The sequence below is a fragment of the Mus musculus genome, chromosome 8 (genome assembly GCF_000001635.26).
Source record: "Mus musculus strain C57BL/6J chromosome 8, GRCm38.p6 C57BL/6J".
Classification (NCBI taxonomy): Eukaryota; Metazoa; Chordata; class Mammalia; order Rodentia; family Muridae; genus Mus; species Mus musculus.
In genome coordinates, this window is record NC_000074.6 from 13,202,523 (window position 1) to 13,215,772 (window position 13,250).

Consider the following 13,250-nt stretch of genomic DNA (forward strand, 5'->3'; position numbering starts at 1 on the left):
TCACTATGTAGACCAGGCTGGCCTTGAAACCACAGAGATCCTCCTTCTTCTGCCTCCCAAGCCTAAGTCTTTCTTCCCTGTGACTTCCCTGTGACTGGCTGTTGCAACCAAAACAAATAAAAGAGACATTTGCAAGGTCAAATATGATAGCCCCCTCCTTGTCCCTTTTCCATGTCCAGCTCCCACCTCTCAGTCCGGCACCCTAGCCTCCAAATGACATCTCTAATACCCCTCTCTCTGTGACTCTTGCCCTTCTGCTGATGGAGCCTGGGAGTCCCACATGGATCCCTGGAGTGGTCCTGGCCTGTGGCTCTCATGCAGGCTGGGAAACATCTATGGGCCTCCTACACTTAAACTTGAGAATGAAGGCATGCTCTCCACTGTGAGAGTTTCACGGTCAAACATGACCACAGGGTGGGATGCTGGCACTAGCCGAAGTTAGTTCGATAAGAACAGCTGCCCTGGAGGAAGAGTGGGGAGGGAAGATAGAAGGCTCCAGCAGAGGTTGGTCCTCTTATCTCACCAAGCTCCCCTATGGGGCTAGGAAACCTAAAGGCTGAGTGCCTCTAAATAAGTAGCCTCTCTCACTGCATACCCACCTCCACCATGTATCTTAACATAGCCTGACCCACAGTGGCCCACAGTGGTCCTCCATACCCTTCCCAGTCCTAAGCTACCTTCTGAAGAAGCCACTCTAAAGCCTGGGGTAGACAGCACGGGGCAGTGCAAACTCAGCACAAGGACCCAGGGTCTGAGAGAAATCTAGCTTTACTTCAGGAGTTAAGCATTTCTGAGGCTGTTCCCTCAGAGTAAAGCAAATGGAGACAGACCCAAGAAGAGTGGATGAGGCATTGCTGTGGATGAATAAAGATGGCAACAGCTGAACCCACTGACATGTCTGCAGTACCAACTACCTAGGTGACCAGCCAGACTGCATCAGCTCCCTGGTTCCCATCCCCTTCCAGTCCCCATCTTAACTGCTTTTCTATTGCTGTGAAGAGACACCATGACCAAGGTAACTTATAGAAGAAAGAGTTTATTGGTGCTTATAAGTTCAGAGGACTAGAGTCTATACCATCATGGTGGGGAGCATGTCTGAAAGCTGGCAGGCATGGCACTGGAGCAGTAGCCGAGAGTTCACATCTCACCCACAAGTGGGAGGCAGAGAGCTAGCCAGAAATGGCCTGGGCTTGGGCTGGAGAAATGGCTTAGTGGTGAAGAGCACTGGCTGCTCTTCTAGGGGTTCAATTCCCAGCAACCACATGGTGGCTCACAACCATCTGTAATGGGATCTGATGCCCTCTTCTGGTGTGTGTGATCCCAGCAACAGTGTACTCATGTGCATAATATAAATAAATCTTAAAAGAAGAAGGAGAAGAAGAAGAAGAAGAAGAAGAAGAAGAAGAGGAGGAGGAGGAGGAGGAGGAGGAGGAGGAGGAGGAGGAGGAGGAGGAGGAGGAGGAGGAGGAGAAATGGCCTGGGCTTCTGAAACCTCAAGAACCCACCAGTAGTAACACACCTCCTCCTCCAACAAGGCCACACCTCCTAATCCTTTCCAAACAGTTCCACCAACTGGGGACCAAGCATGAGCCGGGGAGGGGGGGGGGGTGGTGGTGGTTAGCATTTGAACCACCACACACTCTGCCTGTCATATGGGAGTTGGGGGTAGAGAGGACGCCCAGGGCTGCTTGAAGCTGTTGATCCAGTCTGTCTGTCATACACCATTCTTTTCAGAACTCTCAGACCAGTTAAGTGGGGCTGGGTTGTCTACAGTTTCCTCACAGAAATTACAAAGCAAAGTGTGCGACACCCTGATGGGCCACAGGTTACCATGTGCGCAGGTGCCCCTGCAAGCCAGAAGACTTCTGGATCTCCTAGAACTGAAATGACTACAGGCAGTCATGAGCCACCATGTGGTCGTGGAGACTGAACCCAGGTCCTTTGCAATAGCAGCAAGCACTCTCTTCTGCTAGTCCACCACTCCTGGCCACTCCCTTTTCCTTGTGTCCTCCTCAGTCTATTTTGCTCTACCCATAAACTCGTGGGTGTGGCCATGAGTGGAGTGTGACTAACCTAAGGGCCACGCCCATAAAGGAACTGACTCTCCCTCTTCCTGAAGCCAGCAGCTGGCTCCTCAGCTATGGGTGGAGACATGATTCCTTCTTCCCTCCTCAGCTAATTATTTTTATTAAAAGAATGATTCGTTGGACTTCATCTATCCCCCGTTAGCTTGAAAGCAGATGGATAATGAACATCCCTGATTTGTGCTGAAAGAAACAGCTCCTTGCCTAGTACTTTGGATGCAACTGACCATAGCTCATGTGACAAGCCAGACGTAGGCCCTCCAGCCCTGCCCTCTGCTTCAAAAAGCTTACGCAGGTGTCTTTGCTGATCCACGTGGCTCTGTCCCTCGCCTTTACCCTACTCTGAGCAGGGCCCCTCTGGGCAGCAAGTTCTCTCGACAACCCTTCATCCAGTGCCACACCCGCTTTTCTGATTCTGACAGAAAAGCTTTCTGTCCCTCCCGTGACCTGTGACCTTACAGCCAGGATGGTCAGGGCTCTCACACACTGCTCTTTTCTCAGGTATAAGTTTACCACTTACTGCCAACCACTCTCAGTCCTCAGCTTCTGTGCCTTTGGCAGGCTCTTGAGCAATCTCACAAGAGAAGAACATAAAGTCTGCACGCGGCTTTAAAGACCTTCCAACTGACGGGGGCTAAGGCCAGCAGCAGGACAGCCCAGTGGTAGAACATTTGCCTTTGACCCTCAGCACTAGGACAGACAGACAGACAGACAGACAGACAAAAGCTAACATGAAACCCTTCCGCTAAATAAAAAGGAGAAGAATTATAACATCTGCTGTGGCTGGATGATCCTCTGGGGAGACTTTTGTTTGTGTTTGAAATTTTCCATCCTTCCTCTTGGAAGCTTCCACTGGCTTCCACCCCAGCCCTGTGCCCTGGGCAGCTTCCTAATGTAGAAGTGAGGCAGGACGCACGCCACCTGTCCAGATGCTGCGGTCCTGAGGACCAGGTCACAGTGCACACTTTTCTCTGCAAAGGGCTCAGGAGAGTTACTGCTTCCGTGTCCAGGCAGTGGGGCAGTGCAGAGCCATGAATAGTGATGAATGGATCAGCTTAGAGGGGGACCCCAGTGACCCCAGAAAATGTTCAGATTGTGCATGTCTTTAATACCAGCACTTACGAGTCCTGAGGTAAGTCTATGAGTTCTGGGCCAGTTTGGTCTATTGGTCTACATACTGAGTTCCAGCCAGGGCTACAGAGTGAGACCTTGTCTCAAAAACAAAAGAAAACAAACAAGCAAAACCCTGAATCTTCAGATCCTCTCCTTCAGAACTTCCCAGGTCCTACTTAGCACTTTGGGTGAGGCCTACACAGGGCCTAAGTAGGGGTCTAAATAGGGGCCATCTAGGCTACCACTTCACCCTAGCCTCAGGGTCTTAGGAAGGACTGGCTTAGCTCAGCCAGACCTGTGAGAGTGACTTCAACAGGTCACTTGACTTACAGGAGAAAGCAGGGTGGCAGCATGACCAACCTCAGGTCCCCATGCCTTTGAGCTGGCGACTTCATCCCTGTGAGATCCTGAAGTCTGGGGCTGGAGAGATGGCTCAGGGGTTAAGAGCACTGAAAGAGGCACTGACTGCTCTTCCAAAGGTCCTGAGTTCAAATCCCAGCAACCACATGGTGGCTCACAACCATCCATAATGAGATCTGACAAGCCCTCTTGTTGTGTCTGAAGACAGTTACAGTGTACTTACATATAATAAATAATTCTATAAAAAAAAAGAGAGAGAGATCCTGAAGTCACCGAATGTAGAGTCACCTGAGCAGATGCAAAAGGCACTCCCAGCGCCTGGCAGCCCATCCCCTGAGATTGTATCCAAGGGAACTTTAAAGAAAGCAAACAGGTTTAGGGTGGTGAATGGGTGGGGCTTGGGGAAGCTGGGTGGGTCCAGACCTGCCAGTTCCCTGAATGGATCTCCGAAGGGTCATCATGAAGCTGGGGACTGGCTCCAAATGCAGCTTGTAAAACAGAGTGTGTGTTAGTCATATAAAATAATGGGTTTCCTTCTGACATCACCGTGCACGTGCTTTATAACCTACTGGCCCAGAGCTGACCCCCATCCTTGTAGGCAGAGCCTACTCCCATCAGCCTCTTGTGGCCTGATTATCTCTGTGGGGAGGTTAGCAAGTAGGAGACAAGCATCTGTCCCTTTTAAGGACACCACACTGTTTTTTACCATATTCTTCCCTGGGTGGAATTGCCTTGACAGCATTCTGAAGGCCCTTGAGAGAGATTAGAGATGAAAGTCTCTGAAGCTGCTAATCCCATGATTTGGGAGGCAGAGGCAGGGGAATTACTAGTTTGAGAGGAGTATGAGTAAGATTTTGTCTGGGGATTGGGAGAAGAGGAGTGGAAGGGGGAAGGAGGAGGAAGAAGGAAGGAGAGAGAAGAGGGGGAGGGGAGGGGAGAGGGGGAGGGGAAGGAGGCAGGGGTGGGGAGAGGAGTAGGAAAAGAAAAAGCTAGGCAGACAACCTATTGACAATTCCCTGGGGGACAGAAGACCTCTCTGGTTCAGAGTTTGGGTCACTGTGGTTCTCCACCTCTGGACAGCATGACCAGACAGAACACAGCCCTGTCATGGAAAGCCAAAGGAAAAGCACATTTCCCTAGCAGTCCTGTGGAAGGACTGTCATCCAGATATTCCCACCACACACCCTGCCTCTCCTCCCATGGCTTCAGGATAACGAGATGATATTGTTTCTTTTTTCTTTTTGACTTCTACATTTCATGTAAATGTATGCCTATCTCAATTAGGTTTTGACAGTTCTTGGGGAATATGCACGAAATTTCCCAGAAAGGAGTTGCTTTTTCAAGTTGAACCTTCTGCGAGGAGACTGATCAACCAATGTGGAGAGGTTGGAATGTTGCAAGTTCAGAGCCAACTTATCTCAGGCCATCTTTAATCTCTCCTGACAGTCCTCGAAGCTATGTGACAGAGGTGGAGCACCTGGAATGCATAGAGAACCAGGTTCCCTTTGGAAAATATTCACTCGCTTCCACCAGCCCAAACCCGAAGGTACCATCAGTACGTGAGGCCTACAACAGGGTTCTCTGTTTTCCTGTAGCCAGCCTCTCTGATGCTCCCAACAATGTATTTGAAAAGCACCTTGATTCATTTTTATTTATTTATGACTTTATTCCATTACTAGAGAAACTTCGTAAAACTGCTTCCACACTGTTAACCCAGAATTTAGGGGAAACTAACTCTCTCTGGGTTCCATGGTCACGGCCATGGTCACTCACATTTATCTCCAAAATAAACGTCTCTTATCTTCTCTGAGAGAGGGAGAGAGAGAGAGAAAGTGTTATGGTTTTGATTTGATAGGAGTTTGAGGCCAGCCTGGGTTTGAGACATGAGGTCCTGTCTCAAAATAAAGAGAAATAATAAAAATTAAAACAGAGCCAGCAAGTAGGCTCAGGAGGTTAAAAAACCAAATGTTCACATAACCTCATGGCCTGAGCCCCATCCCCAGAGCCCGTGTAAATAAGCCAGATACAATGGCTGACATCTGTAACCCCAGCAGCTCTATGTCAAGACGAAAGATGGAGACAGAAGCTCTTGGGCCAGCTTACCTGGAGCACACTACATGCCAGAAACAAGAAGGGAAACCCTGCCCCAAAACCAGTGGAAGAAGAGAATCGACTCTTGAAAGTGGTCCTCTGACCTTCACACACACAGTGTGGCACTCATACACCCACACTCACACGAGCACACACATGTGCACACACAGTGATAATAAAATGTTAAAATAGACCAGTATAGCTAGTCATGGCGGCTCATGACTAGATCACGTATAGATCAGGTATAGCTAGTCATGCCTGGACTAGGGATGCTGAGGCAGAAGGATTATGAATTTGAGGCCAGCCTGGGCTATATAGGAGTTCATGGCCAACCTGGGCCACCTAGTGAGACTATATCTTGAAGAAGAGGAGGGGCTGGCTCAGTGGTTAAGAGCACCAACTGCTCTTTCAGAGGTCCTGAGTTCAATTCCCAGCAACCACATGGTGGCTCACAACCATCTATAATGGGATCTGATGCCTTCTTCTGGTTCTGGTGTGTTTGAAAATAGCTACAGTATACTCATGTACATAAAATAAATAATTCAGAGAGAGAGAGAGAGAGAGAGAATTGAAGGAGCAGGGTACAGGCTTTGACTGCCACCTTCTGGGTGTGAGCAGCCAGCCTTGGCAGTGTCTGTTTAGACACAGGAACAGTGGGACCATCTAGGGACAACAGTGCCTCTGGCTTTCTTGCCCTGCTGCAGAACAGTGACTAAGCACATTTGGAGACTGTGGTCCCTGTAAGGAAATGCTACTTCTGAGATACCTAAATATGAAAACTAATAGGTTGCAGTATTTATCAGCCTTGGAAATGAGACACTGAGAAAGGCTTGGTCCAGCTTCCAGGGTTGGGTCTATGTCTTGGTGGGTTTAACGGAATCCTGGGTGGTGTCAGGCCTCCGGAAAATGCAGAATTGTCAGCCTCACCCTGTTCCTTGAAGAAGTCACCTGCTCCTCCCCACAGGGAACATCTGTGCCAAGAGGCTCCTCCCCCATGGAGAATGCGACTCTCCCTGCCTCTCCCCTGTCAGCTGGCCAGAGCAGCCTGGAGAGCATCCGTCAGCTTGCCAGCTGCACGCCTGCCCTTCTTTCTCAATCTAGCTTAAGTTTAATTTAATATTTTTGATTTGCATAGAAAGTAACAGGTGCCCTCGTGACATTTTTCAAACATGCTTGCTTTTGGTTGACCAACCTCTCCCCCTGCTCCTGCCCATCTCCCTGATTTGGGTTTATTTCTTTGTTTTACATTCATTTGTGTTATTATTTATTGTGTGCCTGTGTGCACATATACATGCACAGGTGCACATGCATGTTCTTGCACACACACATGTGGAAGTCAGAGGGCAGCTCCCTGGAGACAGTTCTCTTATCCAACAATCTCTTCCACAGTGTGGGGTTCAGGTATTGAACTCAGATAGTCAGACTACATAGCCCTGGCTGGTTTCACACTTCTGGTGATTCTCCGGCTTCAGACTCTTGGATGCTGGGATTACAAGCATGCACCTATAGCAAGCCATGCCCTCCCTGTGCATTAGCATCTGGTACATAATCTTGGGGACTGGTGTGTCGTAAACACACACGTCAAGCACAGCGGGCAGCTTGGCCATTTGTCAAGTAGCAGCCTGGTGTCTTTGTGGCGTAGACTGGAGGTGGCACTGGGAAGCCAGGGACTAACCCTGAATGAAGCTGACTTAATTAGGGTTCTTGTTCTTGATGTAAGGTCAAAGCAAGAAGCTCAGATGCCCATAAAGGGTGGCCTGCACTCCAGTGGGGACTAACCTCACAAGTTCTGAGCACTGGGACTCTGGCCTGTTTATTTTTAGAAGCTGTTGACATTTATCAACAGCCAGTTCCACCCCTGCCACTCCTTAAGCCAAAGCCTTACTTACAGCTGTCTGAAAGCATAGGCAAAAGACAGTGTTGGCTCCCAGCCTCTCCCACCCCTACTGAATCCTGTCCACCAATGTCAGGGCTGCACTGTGTTTTGTTTGTTTGTTTGTTTTTATTTTTATTAATTTTTAAATATTATTTTTTTCCATTTTTTATTAGGTATTTAGCTCATTTACATTTCCAATGCTATACCAAAAGTCCCCCATACCCACCCACCCCCACTCCCCTACCCACCCACTCCCTCTTTTTGGCCCTGGCGTTCCCCTGTAGTGGGGCATATAAAGTTTGCGTGTCCAATGGGCCTCTCTTTCCAGTGATGGCCGACTAGGCCATCTTTTGATACATATGCAGCTAGAGTTAAGAGCTCCGGGGTACTGGTTATTTAAATATTATTTATTTATTTATTATTATTTATATGCGTACACTATAGCTGACTTTAGATACACCCCAGAGCTTGAGCTATGAGCCACTCCACATGGGTGCTGGGATTCCACCTCCAGCCCGGTTGACTGAGCAGTCCTTTAGCGGCTGATCCATCTTCCCAGCCCATACCCTCTTAAAGCTGGCAGAGTACAAACAACAGCTTTGGGATCGTCCTGAGTGTGGACTAAAGACTGGCTCAATAGCTGCGCATCCATCCCCACCATCCCCTTCTTCCCACAGCACAGCTCGGCTTCCTGCTCTGCACAGGCACTGCCACTCCTGTGTGCTGTCTGTCCATCCAGATGCCTCACCTGATAGAACCCTGCTCACTTTCCTCTGTGTTTTTTTATTTCCTTCATCTTCTGTCATCAAGGGTGATGGGAGTGTAGGTCCCAGGGTGTGAACATGGTTTTGTTACTTTTTGTTTCAGCGTGGACACAGTTTTGTTACTTTTGTCTCAGGCGCTTCACCAGATGCACTCGGGCTGTTCCATTTCTTCTGAGTTATTGGCTAAGTTCCCACTTGGTAGGTCAGGGTCTGCAGAAGAAAGCTCCACCACAGAAGACTGCGAGGAGCGTCCGCAAGGGGCTCAGCGACTCGGAAGAGCTCTGAGTATGCAAATAGAACACTTTGATTTTCTTCTGTCAGAGTCATCGAAAAGACGAGCATACTTTCGTATTTAATTTTTTTTCTTCTATGTATTTATTTGTTGATTTGTTTTGGGGGGCACCGAACACAATGGTGCAGAGGTGGAGGAACAACTTTCAGGGGTCAGTTCTCTCCTTTTGCGGGAGCAGAAGATAAACATCATCCCTAGAAGGCAGAGAGATATGGGAAAGGTCACAGAGAGAGAATCATGGTGGCAAACGGGTTCTCCCGACCTGAGACCAAAAAAAAAAAAAAAAAAAAAGGCCTGGGGATGCTATGGGGGTGTTGGGGGGGGGGATCCTTCCAGCGCTCCCGTTCCCGTTCAAGCTGGTCAGATATGTACAAGGCCTGTCCTAAGCATGCTTACCCAAAGTGTGGGCATATATACTCCCCTTTCTTTGTTTAAACGGAACAGCCCACTATCAGGGGAGGGGAATTTGCCCTGTGCTACCAAAACAACAGAACAATTTAAAAGACCTAGGTTGGCCCAGGGAATTTAGCTATCAGTGTCCTCTCTGTTTTGCAGAGAGTCTTTCTCTCTGTACTTTACTCTCTGACTCTCTCTGTTTCTCTCTCTCTGCCTCTGTCTCTCTGTTTCTAATTCTCTCTCTGTGTGTTATTTGTGTTTTTGTGTACCTATGTGTGTGTGCATTCTTCGCTTGTAATAAATTTTGTCAGCCGGGTGTGGTGGCGCAAGCCTTCAATCTCAGCACTCGGGAGGCAGAGGCAGGCGGATTTCTGAGTTCGAGGCCAGCCTGGTCTACAAAGTGAGTTCCAGGACAGCCAGCGCTATACAGAGAAACCCTGTCTCGGAAAAACAAAAACAAAAACAAACAAACAAACAAAAAACAATAAATAAATAAATAAATAAATTTTGTTGCCTGTTGCTGCTGCTGTGTTTGAGACTTTATTTTTCTGTTTTTAAAAAAGGATTTATTTATTTATTTGAGCACACTGTAGCTATTTTCAGACACACCAGAAGACGGCAACAGCTTCCATTACAGATGGTTGTGAGCCACCATGTGGTTGCTGGGAATTGAACTCAGGACCTCTGGAAGAGCAGTCAGTGCTCTTAACTGCTGAGCCATCTCTCCAGCCCTCTTTATTTTTCTTTTATGAGTGTTTTGATGCATATACATGCACCACAAGCATGAAGTACCAAAGGAGGCCAGAGGAATGCATCGGCACCCCTGGGAATGGAGTTACAGACAGTTGTAAGGCACTATATGCTGGGAACTGAGCCCAGGTCCTCTACAAGAGCAGCAAATGCTCTTGACCACAGAACTGTGTCTTAAGTACCATGCCTTTTAATTCTGGTAAATCCTCACATTCTCCTAGCAACATAGAAATATGACCTATATACAATAAAACTCACCCACTTGATGTTTCCAGTTTTCAGTGGCTCTGCTGTGTGAGCCTCAGAACAGTGTATCTTTCAATGCCCAGATGGCTGCATGACCCTAAACTCTTCCTCGTGGATGGTCGTCACACAGAGGCTTTTCAAGGGCAGAGGTGAGCATCAGCGTCCTATCCACCGGGTGCTGCGGGTGCTGTTGTTTCTGCTATCATTGAGGCTGTGCTGGGCATTACTGAGGCTGTTGGAGTACCATGGACATCGGGTCTGCACCTCAGCAGGTCCATGTTTGCTTTACTCTTCTGTCCCTTTAATCTCGTATCTCCTCAGTTCTTTGATTATTGGTGCTTTGTGGAAGTGCATGCGTGCGTGCGTGCGTGCGTGCGTGTGTGTGTGTGTGTGTGTGTGTGTGTGTGTTGTGCATTTCTTGTAGCTTCTTGCTGTGAATGGACCCATGTCTTCCTTACACATAGGAATGTTTGTCCCATAAGGCAAACTCTGCCTCTTCTCTTTTTTGTTTTGTTGCGGGCGGGGGGCGGGGGCGGGGGCGGGGGGCGGGGGGCGGGGGCGGGGGGCGGGGCGGGGGGCGGGGCGGGGGGGAGTATGTCCAGGCTTCACGCCTTGCTGGCTAGCGTCCAGGAGACCTACCTTGTCACCTAAAGAGTGAAAGCTTGAGGTCCTGCCCCGTGTTGGTAAGGAGATGCATCAGGATGACAAGCCTTTGCCACCAGAAACCCTCGGGAGTTTTTCCACGTAATGAACCTCCACGCAGGTCAATCTGAGTCTGCACTCCGCTGCTCCAGAGGAGTTGAAGAGCAAAGATGGTCACTGATCTTGTTTCCCATTTTTCTCCCAGTCAGAACCTCTGGTGGCAGAGATGTTTGTGTAGTCACATGGTGGACCCAATGCTTGTTGTTATGTCCCAGCACACGATCAGGAGTCCCCTGACCCTTCAGGCCTTCAGGAGGGGTCACCATGACCTAGCAAGCGTATCTGTTCTCCTCATTGCTCTAGCTGCCGCGTGGTACCTGCTCACTGGGGTGCTCAGTGGTTGCTGACCACAGAAAGCCCACAGATGACTATTTTCTGCCATCTGCTTCATCTGTGGTGGTTTCACCTCATCCTGCGGCCTTCTGTTGAACTCTCAGAGGCACTGAGGAGCCCTGACAGAGGGCAGGAAGTGGCTAAACGAGAGTGCTTTTCCATCCTCTCAAGGCAGAACAAAACCACAATACTCCCCTCTGCTGAAGGGGCCATTTTGGGGGCTGGGCCAGGGGCCGGAAGTATGTTCCTCCTAGAAGACAACATCAGGCCAGGGCATGGAAGGCCCAACCCCTGCCACAACCATACCAGTAGGCATTGTGCTCAGCAATGTTTTAGTGCTAAATGCAGTGTCCCATTTAGAGTTCTAGGTCTTACCCCATCTCCCTAGAAACCCAGGCAATGACCTGTGAATTTGTGTGCCATGCCTGCCCCTCCCCCATGCTCCATTCACCTCAGTTTTAGTCTGGTAAAGTCGCAGGGCCACGGAGAGTGGCAGCAGCTGGTTGTACTTGCTGGGTTTGCACAATTGCAGCTGTGCCCTGTAGCCCTGCCAATGCTGCCATCTGGAGGTTAGCAGTGCCCCCTGGTGGCGCCTGAGAATCAAGAGTCACGGGGACCTGGGTACAGAAAACTGGACAGGCACACTGATCCACCACATGACTTCAGGGCCTCCCAGTCTCTCACAATGTCCAGCACCCAGCTCAGAGAACAGAATCTAGATGTAGAGAACCCGAGGACATGGGGAAAAGTCACAGGGGAAAGGCAGAGGCAAGGGGATTTCCCACTCCCTTAGTGTCACTGGGACTGAACCATTGAAGTAGCCCTCAGCAAAATGGAGCCAAAACCCCTCTGCACAAAGGCAGGTTGCTGCCTGTAGCCCTCTGCGCTTGTATGGGAAGTGTCTCAACGCCACCACGCCCGGCTATCTCAACGCTTTCTTAGCAGGAGTCTGCACACGGATTTTCTAGCAGGCTACTACTCTGAGTTAATTAGTGATGATGCGCTTTTGGATGCATGGAGCAAGTTCCATGCCTGGCAGTGGTGGAGCATGTGCATGCTTTTAATCCTAGCACTCAGGAGGCAGAGGCGGAGGTGGAGGCAGGAGGATATCTGTGAGTTCAAGGCCAGCCTGGTCCACAGAGTGAGTTTCAGGACAGCCAGGGCTACATAGAGAAATTCTGTCTCAACCAATAACTAACTAACTAACTAACTAAATAAATAAATAAATAAATAAATAGTAAAAAATAAATAAAAAATAAAAGCTCTTATTGTCATCATAGAGTCAGCTAAACCATAGCCACAGCCACCACTCAGCAGACTAACACACAAGCGAGCAGTCCTTGGTGTGATCAGTGCTTTCTCATAATGTTTAGAAAAGTACAAAGACTTCCATTAAGAACTTTCAAACTTAAGGCTGAAGAGATGGCTCAGTGGTTAAGAGCACTGGCTACTCTTCCAAAGGACCCAGGGGTTCAATTCCAAGCATCCACATGGTAGTCTCAACTGTGTGTAATTCCAGTTACGGGGGTGGGAGGGCTGACATCCTCACAGAGACATCCATGCAGGTAGAACACCAATGTTAATAAAATAAAAGAATAAAAAGGTGAAAAAAAGAGTTTTCACAATTAAAATATATCTATAGAAAGGTTGGGTCAAGGCTCAGTGAGGGCTTTCCTCTCTGGACTAGAAGTCGCCAGATCACCCCAAGCTCTGGCCACGGGTAGGTCCTCAGCTCCTTAGGTCCTGTTACTCTCTTCACTAAGAGAAGGGCTTGTACACACAGGGGAGGGCTCCCATCCCTGGGACAGAGTCCCTTCTCATTTCAGAGTGAAGGGTCCTCCCCTTTGTACTTTATCATAGGAAGAGACTGACAGCTGACTGCTTTAGAGGGAGGGAGGGGGAGGAGGGAGGGGAGGAGGGAGGGAGAAGGAGGAGGGAGGGGAGGAGGGAAGGAGACTTTCAGTGGGCTGTGACAACTGGTATTCCCTTCACTTCTTTTCTGCCCTGCCTCCTTGAGTGTCCTGGGCTACTTAGATGTCCGGCCACATTGTATCACCACTGAAGTAGCAAGTCACCCAAGTGTGGCCTTGACACATACTAGAAGAACCTGTCCATCTCTGGCTAAGAGTTAACCTCAACAAAAGGGTTGTTAGATGATGTTAAATGTTGCTGATAAAACTGTTGGTGAGGGCTGGTGAGATGGCTCAGCGGTTAAGAGCACTGACTGTTCTTCCAGAGGTCCT